The sequence below is a fragment of the Artibeus jamaicensis genome, unplaced genomic scaffold (assembly GCF_021234435.1).
Source record: "Artibeus jamaicensis isolate MK-2021 breed Jamaican fruit bat unplaced genomic scaffold, CSHL_Jam_final contig_3152, whole genome shotgun sequence".
NCBI classification, from domain to species: domain Eukaryota; kingdom Metazoa; phylum Chordata; class Mammalia; order Chiroptera; family Phyllostomidae; genus Artibeus; species Artibeus jamaicensis.
In genome coordinates this window covers 6,843,054-6,858,071 of record NW_026521729.1, presented here as the reverse complement: position 1 = coordinate 6,858,071, position 15,018 = coordinate 6,843,054, and the positions used below count along the sequence as shown (strand labels likewise).

The 15,018-nt window shown below is 56.9% G+C and overlaps 2 long non-coding RNA genes across 2 annotated transcripts; one reads left to right on the top strand and one right to left on the bottom strand.

The window, feature by feature from the left end:
- Positions 1-245: 245 nt before the first annotated feature.
- LOC128627081 (uncharacterized) lies at positions 246-12,290 on the bottom strand. The gene is made up of 3 exons (XR_008391179.1): positions 12,022-12,290; positions 11,117-11,280; positions 246-1,903 (listed from the first exon to the last, which is right to left on the bottom strand). It is a non-coding gene; the product is annotated as an uncharacterized LOC128627081 (long non-coding RNA).
- On the top strand, positions 11,253-14,496 carry LOC128627082 (uncharacterized). The gene is made up of 2 exons (XR_008391180.1): positions 11,253-11,333; positions 13,643-14,496. It is a non-coding gene; the product is annotated as an uncharacterized LOC128627082 (long non-coding RNA).
- Positions 14,497-15,018: the final 522 nt, after the last annotated feature.

The window sequence follows — 15,018 nt, the reverse complement described above, 5'->3', positions numbered from 1 at the left end:
GGCTCGGCCCTCCTCACTGCCGTTTCCCGTCCTGCTGGGTGAAGTAGTGCCCCTGCGTTTTAGGGATCCGAGCCATGGGTGTGGGGACAGGGGGTGGCCAGAAGACAGCCAGCCAGTCCCTCTGCTGCACCCTTGTTCAATATGCCAAAGATAACTTCTTTGGTGGGGGGGGAGACCGGCAGTTCTAGAACTTTTATCTGTTTTGTTTACTGATATATTTCCAGTCCAATGACGGACACATAACAGGAGCTCTGTGAATGTATTTAAATGAATGGATAAACACAGTGCAAGAAAACTGGGGAAAGCCATAGACTCTGCAACCCGGGACTCGGAGCACGAGAGGCCGAGAGAAGCCAGTTCTCTGAAGATGTCTTCACCAGTGTGACGGAGTCACGGGCACAGTGGGGTGCAGGGCCGCTGGGGAAGGTCACCGCTGTGATCCCCGTCCCTGTCTACTTCCACGTGCGAGTGGGGTGGATGGCGCAGTGTTGCGGGACGTCGTATCTTTGGGTGCCACGGGGAGATACGTAACACCTCTTTCAAGGTGTTTTGGGGGGATTACAAGAGGCAATTACCGCAGCGCTCAGCGAACGGACCGAGCATGGTGAGTGCTTACTGAATCATAGTTCACAGTCATTATCAGGAAGCACAGTGTGATCCCCGCACGCCAGGGATCGTTCATCTGCGGCCACCTGACGAGCCAGCAGGATTCTTCTACGCCCTTTTCCGCCTGCTTCTCATCCATTTTCTTATTCAACTAGCTCTGTTGGTGCAGTGCGGGCCAAACTCCGTGCTAGGGTCGGGGTAGGTGACAGCAAGGAAGACAGGGAGCTCGCTGCTGCCAGGGCTCCTGGTGCCTCCTGCAGAGAGGACAGACCTCTCCTCACAGGGCCCCCCCTTTTAGGTCTTCCCGCTCCTCTCTGGTCATGGCAAGAGCTGGCCTTCCTGTCACACCATCTACGATGGCACTAACATGACCCAGCTTGATTGATGACATCCCCAGCAGGAGAGATGGAGAGCTACTGCTTTCTCTAGTGGAATGCTCTCCCTCTAGAACCTGGCATGGCTCCCTCTTCTTCCCTTCAAACTCCACTAAGACAGTGCTTTCCTGGGAGGGCCTTCTGTGTCCCTACTCCGCTTTCCCAGTCGCTCTGTGCTACGTTCTCCCAGGGGCCCCTTCGGGCATCTCTCAGAGCTTCTGGAAGGTGGAATTTTCCACTGCGGGTTGAGCAGGGAATCATCTGACAGTACAGAGTCAAAGAAGTGAGCCCCCACCAGCAGGCCGGACAGTGTCCTTTTAAGAGCTGGCATGGAACATTTGACGTAATACAGTGGGGGATCAGAGCATGCTGAATCATATTTAGAAAAAAAAATGCTTTTGAAAAGCCCAGGATAGATGATGTTTTTTCATGCTCATCAACCTGGCTGCATAATCTGCTCGGGGTAAGTGGACAGGGATGGGAAGGCAGAAAGCCGCTGTGTCGGGGGCAGGGAGTGGGTGCCTGGCCCTGTGAGCAGCGTGTCTCGGCCTCCAGAGGGTCTGGCTCGGACGCGGGGCAGCTTCGTGGGTGGAGGCAGTGTGCACGGTTAGACAGGCTCTGCATCTCTTCGGGTTCCACGTACCAGGGCTGGGGCATCCGCACACGAACCGATTTCCAGTGCAAACAGGGCTGATATGTCGCCGAGGCTGAAGAAGGCCCACATCTGAGACGTGTCAGGCTCTGGGACACCAGGCAGATGAGCTCCCTGCCTCCCCTGGTCATCTTCATGAAGTTTGCTAAGCCACTCTCGGATAACGATGTCATCTCCATCAGTCAGTGGTCCTCTAGCAAAGCTCCTGTTCCTTTGTATAGCCTCCCAGGGGACATCGCTGTGGCTTTGAAGACACAGGGAGTCACCATGTCTGAAACGCACGCAAGTGACAAGGTTAATCCCTGCAGCATTGGGCCCGGATGTGAGAGGCAGACACAGGAGGCAACTCAGCATTGCCGGCGCAGGCCCTGCCAGCTGGAGGCGGGCGTCCTCTCAGCCACAGAGGGGGAGGGCGGGTGCTTCGGGTTTTGGCGGGGGGCCAATGGCACGAGGCAGGCTTGGCGCCCATCTTATCACTGTGGGGATTCAGTCTGTGACTTAGTGCCAAAGCTGTGGCAAGGGGACAATGGAGAAAAACCATGTGGGTTGGCCCAGTTCTCTCCATCCCTGCCTGTCTACCGACAGGGGCGCAGGGGTCTGGGAAGCCCACCATCGGTATATTGGCCGCTCACAGCTGGCTCACTGGGCCCACCCTTCCAGGGCAGGGTCCAGACCGCACGATTGTCCTTTTTCCCTCATTTTGTCAAAGGTGTCACCATTGTTGCTGTGAAGGAGGGATAGGATCGCACTGCCGCTCTGCCATGTACACCTGGGGTCTAAGCCGGTCATTTCTCCTTTCTGCACCCCAGTGTTTCCCCAGGGGTGGCGGTGAGACCGAGAACTTGAAGGGGATTCGGAGACTGTCTGAGACTCCCACGTGGAGTCAGAAAGCAAACTTGGAGACTGAGACCAGACCTTGGGGCACGCCCCAAGGAGTGGAAGGCAGGTGGCGCACAATGAAATCCCAGGGCTGTGTGTGAGCCCAGCCTTCTCATGTGCCCCTGGAGGAGTGGCGATGCTGACGTCTCCCCCAGGATGGTGGGGCTGGGGGTCAAGACTGTGCCTCATCCATTTCCAGGCTTGGAACACAGGAGGCCCTTGGCAGACGCAGGCTGAGCACCCTGGTCAAGTGAGGGAGGGAGGCAGGTCGTGCGTTTTCTAGGTGCCTGTGGCCCCCACAGGACACCCAGGGTCCCAGGAGGCTCAGAGACCCTGAGACACAACGACCCGGCCTGTGGGCCACCTGGCCTGGACTCAGGTTTGTCCTGGCCACACTGAGATTGCACGGTGGTTTTATTTCAGCTGTGAGTTTGCGGGTGTCAAACTCCTGGGCCCAGAGGGCAGACCCATCCAGCCCCGTGCCTGCAGGGGAGGAGGGGCAGTCTGGCCGTGCAGAATGCCAGGCCATCTGCGGGCTGCCTGAAGGTGGGCTCACCAGGGAACATTCTGATGGCGGCATCTGCTTCAGCATGTCCTTTGGGAGCCAATGATTAACACCTGGAGTTTTCAGGTGACAGTCCAAGGTCAGAGGGAAGGGTGCCCTGGTCTGATGCCTGGTGGGGCATCTCCTTGGCGTCTGTGGGGACGCTAGGCAGATGGCCTGTGACCCTGAACACTGCCATCTGAACTCTTAGAAGTCACACCGAGGGTCCTGGGAAGGCAGAGCCTTGGCTGGTTCACGACCTTGGTGCACGGGGCTGGACTGAGTCTGTGCTGAGTGAGGAAACAAACGGACCAGCAAAGGAAAAATGCACAGAGGGCGTGCGGGGAGGGGCTCACACCTTCTGAAGAGGGCTACAGCCAGAGGCTGGGAGGCCCCGAGCTGATCCCTTCTCTTACCCTGCCACGAGGTCGCAGACTGGGACCTCGTGGGCCCCCTGGGCCCCAGGCAGGTGTTGTTGGGCCAGCGTTGGAAGAGAAGGAAAGTTCTGTTTGAGCGTTATCCTGACTGGCCCCTTGGGTCCAAAGAGAACTCAGGGCTGCCTCTGAGGAAAATAGCATCAAAAGCAAGAAGCAAGCTCTGGTCTGGGGACTCGCACCACCTGAGCCCCAGGTGGGCCTGGGAGGCCCGACTGCAGGCCGGTCTGCGGATTCACCGTCTCCGCTCAGTATGGACCCCTCCTTCTGTGGGACCAGGTCTGACCGACCTTGGGGAGTGGCACAGACCTGGTCTCCGGGCCCCTCCTGGCCACAGGCACCGGGTCCAGTATGTTTTCAGCACCAAACCCAGGGGAAGCCCAAGGCTGGGGGCCGCAGGGCTTGAGGCTTGCGGTGCTGGCCAGGGTGCTGAATTATTAATGTTTTTTTGTTATCCTTTGGTTCAGCAGAAATATGACAAAGCCATCTCAGCGAATGAAATCACCCACACCTTCTGCTGTTCACAGCAGGCCTTTGGAAGCACGGTCCTGCCCCCACCTTCCCAACACTGACTGAGTTACACGTTCAGGGGAGGGGACTGATGCCCGTGGTGGCGCCCGGCGTGTAGTAGTACATAGATTAGAGTCACCTGCGGACCCTTTTTCAGTGGGTCAGCGACTGTTCATGGGCAGCTGGGGGAAGAGGAGTCCTCTCAGAACAAGGTACTGTCATGTCCGAGGGGTCTCTGGGGGGTACTGGGGGGTCGTGGCCCAGCCTGGAAAGCCTTCCCTCTGCTCCCCGCTCCTCTCTCTCCATCTACCTGCCTCTGAGCCTCTCCGCTGGAAGCTGTGCCATTCCATGGCCCCTTGGGTATCACGAGATGCATCTGAGCACTTCTGGAAGAGAAGGAGCTCGAACTTTCGGCGAGGGTGTTGTTTTATCCCTTCTCTTCTTTTCCCCTCACTGTCTCTGGATGACCCTTCGATGTGAAATAAAAAGAGGCAAAGTCCACACCCAGAGTCTAAAGTAGCAGCAATTGAAATTACCGTTAATAATCCAGAAACCCAGGACCCCAGATCAAGTGCAGCCGATGTTTGCCAGGGGGCAGAATCTGGCACATGGCCACATCGCATGGCTTCATTATAACCAAACCCCCTCTTTGCTGATGGAAAAGACCAGACGTGGTGGACTCCATTTAACAACTGGGGATGTCACTTCAACACCATAGAGGTGTGTGTTCTCCTGAAGTGTCTGAAGGCCCAGCTCTGCACACCCGCAGAGCCACAGCTGTCTGGCTGTGAGCCCCGAGGGTCCGTGTAAAACCCCCTTCTCCCAGTCTCTGAGCCTTGGCGGTGTGTGCAGCCTTATGAGATGGGTTGACTGGTGCATACCAGTCCCCAAAGTCAAAAGGAAGAAGGAAGAATGGGGTGGGTTTGGCCATAAATTATAGTGGAATCCATGCAATACGTGAGGTCATTGTCTTCAAAGGGTTGCTTCCTTTTGAAATTGGAATAGATTGTTGGCTCATGGATCTCTGGTTACTGTGATTTCAAACCCTTATGAGAGAACCTGACCCAGAGACTCAGCATGTTCCCCAGGCTGCTGTTGAGGTGCCTGGATCGATATATTGGGGTGAGGAGTATATTAGTGTATACACACTGGTATGTTATACACTGTACACTAACGCATACTTGTATATACATGTAACAATGTATGTAATACATAGGAGAGATTACCAGGAGTTGGCTCACATAATTATGGAGGCTGAGAATTTCGGGACCAGCCGACCTGCTCTCAAAGGGCTGGAGGCCCAGCAGAGCCGGGGTCCACACCTGAGAACCCAGGGAGCTGAGTGTGGAAGGCCCAGTGCGGGGGGCCGGGACGCCAGCAGCCAGGCGGAGTGAAGTCCTCCTCCCTGCACCCCTTTGTTCTATTCGGTCCCTCAACAGATTGGAGGAGGCCCACCCACACTGGGGGGGTGTAATCTGTTTTACTCAGTCTACAGATTCAAATGCTCATCTCACCTGGAAACACTGACATTGAAGCGAATGTCTGGGCATCTCATGTCCAGGTCAAGGTGAGATGTAAACTCACTCTCAGTGGGGCTAAGGTTAACCTGAGGCTGGATGAGGTTGGAACAGACACAGACATCGGAGGGCTGTGTGGGCTGGTGCTGGGGCGCTTTGGCCCCTGGGTGCCACTCGGTAATACTCAGTGACTATCCGCTACGGAGTACAGATTTGGGGTCATACTCGGTGTTCATTCACACTGAGTTCCAGGATATCCTTAATTCTGCTTTGCATCCCCTAAACAAACCCCGATTCCTTTGTCACCAGACTCCCGTTCCTCAGGCTCCTGTGGGCCCTGCGGGCGGGGGATGCATTGGGGGAACTGGCTGGAGCAGCCTGGTGTCCCGGGCTGGGGCCAGGCTGGGCGATGGCTGTGCCCAGAGACCAGGCTTCAGGCTAACCTTCTCTGTTCCCACCTCCTGGAATATGAAGGTAAAAAAATAGATGTAATATATGACCAGAGATAGACAGCACACCACCCTTAAAAACACAGGACGGGATCTTTGGCTCCCGATATTCAGTGTCCCAGATGTGGCTCTGGGAAGCCACTGGACGCACAGAAAACCAGGAAAGAGAACCATCACTGAAGCTCTGGAGAGAGCTCAGGGCTCTGGGAGGGGCCCCCTCAGAGATCGGCTTGTCCGGTCCTCTGCCTCCGGGTAGATGGACCCTGGCCCTGTGTCAGAATGATGGAGACCTTGGACCCTGCCTCCTTCACGCCCCCCACCCCAGGTCGATGGGGGGGGGGATAACACAGCAATCTGACAGCAAAGGCCTGTGGTTTGCCTTTGGCTGTGAACCCAGGGCCTGCCCCTCAGAAGCCCCTCGCCTGCCATCCCCTTCCTGGCCAGTGTCTATCAGTTGCCGATGATGGGTTTCTCAGTGCACCTCTGGCTTTTATTTTCTCCCCACGAACATCATCTATTTGTCCACTTCATCCCAAAATAGCCTGGCTCCGCCATCCCATAATATCTCTATCCTGTGTCACTCAAAATGGGGGCCTGGCAGGGGCTCTGAGCTCTTCTTCCTGTTTTTTCTTTTCTTTAATAAGACACCCCGGGCTCTGGTCAATGCCTGTCGTCGGTATTTGGGAGTTGGCTGCTTCGGCAGCAGCCGCAGATCCTGGCAGATAAATCTCCCCTGCAGCTGTCAGCACAGAGAGGGGGGAGCGCTCAGCCGGGTCCTCAGAGAGGGGACTGTGAGATTGCCCGATCTGTCACTGATCCTGCCCTCTGGGGCATCACCCCCTCGACCTTCAGGAGGAAGCCAGTATATGTTTTTTGCTTCGAGGGTCGTAGGAGACAAAGGCTCTGTCTCTAAAGGTGCCTGTCCCACTTGTCCTTAGTGACAGGTGGGACAGACCCCGGTCATCGAAAACAGGAGACAAGAGGCCCTGTACCCCGCCCAGGGAGCAGTTACTGTCCCACTGGCCTCGTCGCAGACCCTCCGCCACTGGAGGGAGCTGCCTCATCTCCAGCCCTGCTCTCCAGGGTCCCTCCGGCTAATTCTCGCCGCTTCTGTGCCCCCGAATGGGCCACGCATTTTTCCTCCTTAAGCCGCATCCAAGGCTCTCTTCTCGCACAGCCCAGCACCTGCCCAGGCAAAATTGAGACATGTGCGTACGACAGTGTGTTTCCATGAAGACAGATCACTCTGTCGCCAAGGTCAAAGCTCCCGCTGGCCAGGCTGCTTGGCAAACGATCTGTCAAACGGGCAGTGGGCAGCAGACAGCCCGCTCTCCGGGCCGCGCCGGCCGGCCGGCCAGACCCTGTCAGAGGGTCACTGCGCCCGGCAGAACTGGCCTCCTTCCTCCGTCCGTCCGGGCCTCCCCAGCACAGAGGGGTGACTTGGCACAGTACTGTACATTCTGACAGGGACCCAGAAGGCAGAAAAAATTCTTCTGCAGAAATTGGGAAATTTCTCTGTCACTTTACGAGGCGAGTGCCGTGGCTCCTCGTGAAGTTGGAAGAAGCAGATTGGAGCCGATGTGGCCTGCGGGCCCTGCCCCTTGGGCGCCCACTTTCGGCGGCGAGGACTGTCCGGTGCACCCTCCGCTAGCCCGCAGCCCCGCACTGTGCTCATTCGTCTGCTGACCGTTCACCGACTGTTCATTGAACTCCTCCGAGTTGCCTGGCCGGGCACACTCTGCCGGCCCTCACAGAGTTCGCTGCGCGTCAGAAGGTGTCTCACTGTAAACAGGTGAATAAACAAATCCATTGGGAAAGTGTCACAAAGATGACAGGCAGCCTGCGGATCTGGCAGGCATGCCGCCGAACCGCTCTCTCCACCGTGCCGCCTGGTCCCAGGGACTTCCTTCTATAGAACGAAAAGTACTGCGATGTCCCTTCGAAGATTATAAAGAAACCACGACATCTGTTGTGCTTGCCCACGGTCTCCATCTCTCTCTGAGCCCGGACTCTGATAGAAGCCAGCTGCCACCTCCACAGAGCCCCGTGAGAGGCCATGTGGCAGGGGACCCTCGTCAGCAGCCTACAGCCAGCGAGGGCCCGAGTCCTGTCCCAGCCTCGTGAGTGAGCCGGGAGGTGGCCCCGCCTGCTGCTGCACTGTGAGAGGTCGGCAGCCTCTGTGCACACCCTGATTCCAGCCATGAGACACCCGGAGCTGAGGGCCCAGCTAAGCGTGGGGGCCGGTGGCACTCAGAACTGTGTCCTTGTCTGAGTGTTTGTTGTCTGAAGCCCCCAAGCTTTGGGGTCCTGTTTTAGCCAGCGATCCTATCGACTGGAGCCTTGGAACAGAGATTCAGAGGAACCCCACCCCGTAGAGGGGCGGCCACAAAGGGCCTCTCCCAGGGCACCCCATTGCAGGCGAGGGCCAGCCAGATAGGAGCTGGGAGAAGTGCATTCCAGGCAAAGGGAACGGCATGTGCGAGGCTCTCAGGACAGGGCTTGGACTTTGAGGGTCGTGCCTGGGCACCGTGGGGGGCCCACGGGGGGAGCAACCACCACCCTCTGCTTTTGAAAAGTCGAGAAGACAGCCCACACTTGCTTACCCATCATTACAAATCTTCACAGCGCTCCTGCCCGGTGAGCCTCGCTCGGGCTGTATGAGGAGGCAGGATATCACCACTATCACTTTACATGAGGGGAGAGCATCTGAGAGCTAACAGATGGCGGAGTCAGGGTTTGAACACGTTAGTCTGCTTCCGCGAGCCCACACCCTAGTGAGTCACAGGAGAGAGCCGGGCTGTGCTCACCTTGGGGGAAAGAGGAAGGAGGGAGACAGGGCTCTGCAGACAAGTGCAGTCAGGTGTGGTCAAGTGCAGTCAGAGGAGGCTTCCTGGAGGAGTCGGACTTCTGGGTTGAAGAGTCAGAAATGGTCGTGTGTTTGCCCTTCCTTTGACCTCCCATCCCTCCTAGTGAGACAGGGGCCGGGGTTCCCCTGCCAGCTCTTGCCTCTGCCCGGGCACTGGGAGGCCTGTCTTTTCTTCCTCAGTCGTATCAAGGCCCAGGCAGGAGACCCGAAGGGCTCCGAGGATAGAATCACTCAATGGGCAGCTTTGCCTAAGAGCTGAAATGAGACCTGCTGTGGAGGCCTCTCTGTGGGTGAACAGATTAGCCCGGCCGCGCCACTCCCAGTCCCCCCAGTCCCCCCAGTCCCCCCAGAACCCCGAGTCCTCCCAGCCCTCGCAGCCTCCACATCCAGGCGGCCTGGCTTTCAGTGACTCTCAAAACCACAGACCGTTGCTGGGCTCCAACAATCTGATTTATCTCAGAAACAAGCCAAACATTACCAGGTGGGGTGTGCAGTTTCAATATGCGGAGCTTCATTTACACGCAGAGCCAATTAAGCAACTGAAACACCCACGAATCGATTAGTGCATGAAAAAGGACACATCCATTTGCAGAAATACCCTCGATCAGGTTGTACAATGTTTGCAAACTTAATTGCCAAATGGAAATACCTCTCCGAGTGGCTAATAAATTGAAACAATTGACCTTCGCCGGGATGGTCTTTCATTGCCGGAGTCCAGCAGCGGCGTCGGGAAAGCGTCCGTCGCTGCCATTTCAAACTCAAAGTCAGAAAACCCTGCGGCTCTGGGCCGGCCTGTGCCCTTAGCCCGGGCCGAGTTCCTGGCGGGAGCCCACAGGCACTGCTTGTGGGGAAGTGGCCGGAGAGTCTGCAGGCTTTTCCCCATTTATTTTTATTGTAAGAATTTTGCTGGATGACACTTTTGAAAGGCGCTGTTATTGTTTACCCACCCTTCCTTTTAAAGCTATATGACATTCACAGAAGTACAGTAACTAGCCCAGTCAGAAAGCTGGCAGGGGGAGGAGTCGGCCTTGAACTCGGGGTCACCGTTCTCAAGTGCTGCAAATTCTGTGGTAAGGGTCAGTGTTTGGGCAGCACAGGGGAGGGTGGGTGCTACTGAGGTGCGAAGAGAGGAGCTTACTGGAGAATTCCACGAGAACCCCGTTCCCCACGGTGGAGCCTTGTTCTGCATAGAACTCAGGACCTGGCAGTGGGCTGGCCAGGATGCCCTGGGGTTCCCCTTTTTGGGGGGCAGCTGGAGCCCTGGCACCCAGTGCACCCAAACCTACATTCAACGTGAGCCTGGAATGCCACGTCCAAGTGCCAGACTCTAATGAGCATCCCCATTCCCTGGAATTCACATGTTTTGTTGGAGGCTTCCAAGCCAATGACTTCTCCTAGTGCCCTGAAAACAGCTGACCCAGCAGACAACTCCCCACACTGAGTCCTCTAGACCGAAGTCTATTCACCCCCAGGAAGGAGGTGGCCTTCCAAGTCTGGGGACATTTTTTGGGCCCTTCGTCTGAGTCACTAGCTGGACACGTGTGTCCACGTTCATAGCCAGCGAAGGTCGCTCCCAGAATGCGGCTGTTGGCAGGTTTATACTCCTGGAGGCACAGGTGGGCAGAGAGATGCGTCTCCCCCCACAGAGCAGGACGGGAATTTTCCTGAGTCAGTGGAGCCGAGCGGTTGGGCTCGGTGGCCTGCACAGAGCTGCACCGCGGAGCCCGGCTGCCTGCTCCCCAATCCCCGCCCGGCCCTTCACAGTGGCTTCCAGCTGCCTCTCCATGGGGCTTTGGGGTGTTGATGAGTCCCCTTAGACTCTTTTCTGGAACCCTAAGTCCTACTGACTCTTTGTCCTCCTTAAACTTTGTCCTTATTGCCATTGCCCAATCAACCCACTGTGACTCTTGTCTCCATTATGACATCACTCCCCTAAGTGGTTTCCTTGCCCTGGAGTTTTCTCCTGGCTTTGGCCACGTCACTGAGCGTCCAAGAGCCCTGTGGGCTGAGCACTGCGCGCCGGCTAGAATGGTTGACTTACAAAGCACAGCCAAGGGCAGCCAAGGGCAGCCGACGGCATGGAGCAACTGGAACTTTCCCACCGTGCTGGGGAGAAGGTGCAATGGTACCACCATGCAGGAAGACCGTTGGAAAGTTTCTCGTGAACTTAAATGTGAATTTAACATGTGACAGCACTGCCTCTCCGAGGCATTTTCCTCCAGAGCACTAAAAATTTGTGTCCTCACCAAGACCTGTACACAAGTGTTTATAGGAGCTGTACTCACAGTTGCCTCAAACGGGAAGCAAAGACCTCCGATGGTGAGTAGCTTGCAGCGCTGTTGGAATCATACTCAGCAGTGAAAAAGGACCAGCCCCTTGGATGAATGCTGAAGGCACGTGCTGCATGAGAGGAGGTGGTCTCGAAGGTCCCGTGTTCCTGATTCCGTTCCTTTGCAGAAAGACAGATGGTAGTGACGGAGGACAGATCAGCGGCTGCCAGGGGTGAGAAGTTCCAGCAGGGCGTGGCCACAAAGGGGGATTTGGGGTTATGAACTAACTGTATCTTTCGTATCTTGGTTATGGTGGTGGTTACAAGACTCCATGCCCATGTTAAAAATTCACGGAAGTGTGCAGCCAAAGGAAAAAGTCCCTTCCGCCACCGGGCAAAAACTCGAGTTACCTGGAACGGCACTGGAGACACCTTTGGGTCTCCCTCCTGCCCTCCTCACCAGCTCTGTCTCTCTTGGCCCCTCTGCCCCTGGTCCTTGTGGCTGGGAAACAGCACCACCCTGTGGGGCTAGCAGTCATCCTGAGTGTCCCGGGGCAGGGAAAGCTGGAGGGCTTCCCGAGTGGGTCCAGAGCCATCCTGCAGACTGGGGAGCTCTTGTGGGGGAAGGGTGGGCCGGGAGGGCACGAGGCTTCCCTGCTATAGGGTTTCACCACCTCCCGGCTCCCCCGCTCAGTCTCTGTGACGGCAGCGGGGGCCTGGGGTGCCTGCTTTGGAGGTGGACCAGTCTCAGAAGGGCCAGGTGGTGCCTGCGGGAGGCCCCCAATACTTAGTTTCAAAGGCTCTGGGATCGGTGGCCTGTGCAAAATGAGGCCGCGTCCGCTCCTATGCACTGTCGTTACGCCTTCCCTGTGGCCGGCGTAGCCAGGGTGACATGCATGGTCTGAGGTCCCGCCTGCTCACCCTTGCTCATGTGGCTGGTCCGGGATTCAATTCCATGGAGTCAGGACGCTGGAGCGAGACTCCCTGGTGAGCTCCCCACAGGCTGATCTCTGCCTGTGGGGAGGGCTGGGCGCAGACCTGCCCGCTGAGGGAGAAGCCCAAGGCAGGGCCCGACAGACCCTTGCTGTGCACCCCCCCTCCCCAGGCAGGGGCTTCAGAAGCCACAGGGCTGTCTTGGAAGACACTTACTGGGGGCTTATCTTACTGGAACTGCCCCCCAACCCTGACTCTGTCACTCTCTCAGAAAAGACTTACGGCTTCTCTGGTCAAGAGCTCCCAGGAGAGTCCGGGAGAACCGCCCCCCGCCCGCCCCTTCCTGTGCGGAGGCGGGCAGAGGGCGTGGGGAGCAACCTGGGCTCTTTCCAAAGCTCAGCTTGGGTAACAGGAGTGGTTTCTGTGAAGTAATTGGCACCAGCTGCCGCAGTGACTCAGGAGGCTGGGGACGCCCAGGGAGGGGTGTGGGTTTTGTTGGGTGCACTTCTGAGTTTGAATGCTGCCGAGGGGCAGAGAGGAACGTGGTCTGGGGCTCCACTTTGTGGGGTGTCTTGCGCCAGCAGGATGGAAAGGACCAGAGGGACCTACATGGTGACAGTTGTCTGTTGTGATGTAGCAAACCCTTCTAAAGCTGGGCATCTTGCAACGATAGTCACTTATTGGGTGTGGGTCTCCTCACGCTGTGGCTGCCACCTTCCAGGAGCTTGGCCGCAGCTGAGCCACACTTTCCTGGATTTTTTTTTTAAAACACAACGGCTATGTTCCAACAGCAGCAAGAAAGAACACAGGCCGCGATGTACCAGCTCATGCTTGGGTCATTCATGCTAATGTTCCATTGGCCAAAGCAAGTCACATGACCAAGTCCGAATTCAATGTGGGAGGGGCCTACACCAGGAGGAGGGGACAGGGGGACATTTTTCTTTGGGGTGATTTCTATGATCATCTTCCACCCCGTGTTTAGGAAGAAGTTGGGTATAATTCCTACTTCCTTCCTTTATTGATTCATTGATTCATATATTTTCAACAAGCATTTATTGGTCGTCAACCAGGTGGCAGGTACCCAGGGGCACAGAGGATTTCACTGAGAACTGGACAAAGTCCCCGCTCTCACGGATTTTACAGTTCAGGTGGGGAGTCCGGCCATAAACAAATGAACAGACTCAATACCGCCAGGTGGCGAGAAGGACTCAGGAGAAAAACGAGGTGGAAGAGGGTGGGGGATCCGGGGCTCCCTGGCCCTGGAAGTTGTGGACAAAGGAGGGACAGAGCCGGGGAAGCCAGGTCCGTGCTGGGCCGCACGAGAGAATGCCCGGCCCAGAGAGGGGGTTGAGAGGCGACAGGGGCAGAGGCAGGTGGTGCCAGATTCTCTGAGTGGGATCCCCCGTTGTCCAGAGGCCAGGGCGAAGCGGCACCCCACTCTGCGAATGCTCACATGAAACCCCCAGCTTCCTACAGGACGGGGCCCCACTCGCCAACACCCACGTCCTTCTTCCTCATCCTCCAAACCAGAAGAGCTCGGAGAGAAGGGGTGGGGAGGGGACACATCTCGGGTCCGACCTTGACCTCTTTTCTCCTCTCTCATAAGTAGCTTGAGCCTGGCTGCGGAGCAAAGAGGAGGGGCCTGGAGTCAAGCCCCAGACTGGAGGGAAATACAATCACAGGTGTGAGCCTGGATGACGTGGAGACTATTATTTGAGTGACTGGAAGTGGCTGGAAGGTGACGGACCTGGACTGCGGTATCACCGGTGGCCCTCTGAGTGCAGAAGATAAAGGCTCAGCGTCCAGAGGCTCCGCCACCCCCACCCCGATTACCACCCAAGGACCGCCAGGGCCCCTGTATGAAGCCACGCCCTCCAGCCTGGCACCAGGGCCTGCACCTTCCTGCCTCTTCAGGGACGTCACTCCCGAGGTCCCCGCTCTGTCTCCCACTGCACCAAAATTTTCTGCAGAGCCTGCGTACGAGGCTGTCGTCTCTCCCTGCCCAACATGAGATCGGGCCCTCTCTGCTGTGTCAGCTATATCTGCGTTCCTCTGGTCACCGCGGCAGCCCGGCCCCCCATAGGTTGTCTGTGTTTGTCGTCCCCAGTTCTCTCCCTCCTGTGTTCTCTTACACCAAGTGCAGTCTGACGTCCGCCCGCCCCCACCGCCGCTCCACCACACCTGCCATTGGCAGCATCCTCAGGACTTCCGCGTCGTCCAGCTCCCTGCCCCCCAAGGGTGCCCCCTGTGCCTGAGCCCTGGCTCCAGCAGGCTTGGCCCCTGGAAGAGGAGGAGGAGGAAGAGGAAGGCCCAGGAAGCAGGACTGTCTGTGGGGAGGCAGGTGGGTGCAGCCGCCACAGCGGCACCTCCAATCTGTTACCATCAGCACTAACTAACTGTCCTTTTCCCGAGGTGCGGTCTGCCTCATTCGGCTTGAAATAAACATCTCATATTTCGGTCGCAGTTTGCATCCTGGCTTCGTTTCTGTTGCCTCGGTTCCCCCTCTCGCTCCATCTTCTCCTGCTTTTTGGAATGAGTGCGAGGAGGGGCGGGGCCGTGGTGTGTCGCCAACGTGCTTGATATTTACATGGAGCTCTAGATCCGTATTTCATCCCGGGGAGAGGCCCAGACTGAGAGAGAGAATCACAGGGTAGAAGTCTTCAACCTTCCAAGGGCCATTTGAAACCTTCAGTGTCCCCCAATGTCCCCATCCTTCAGGTCAGGAAAAAGAGGGGGACCACCGCCCTACTCGGCTTTCATACTCCTTCACGCGTGCTGCCCGAGGCTTGGTCGTGTCCTTTTCACGTGGAAGGAGAACATGAAGATGCTGACCAAGTCTTCTAGAATGGTCTCTGGCCCAGAAAGCACAAACAACCAAGTGATGACCTAAAAGGTGGGCCGAGGGAGGTCACCCGGGAAAGAGGGCAGATAATGGACATGACTGTGGATGTGGCTGACATCACCTTGAACAAAAGAAACTCAGGG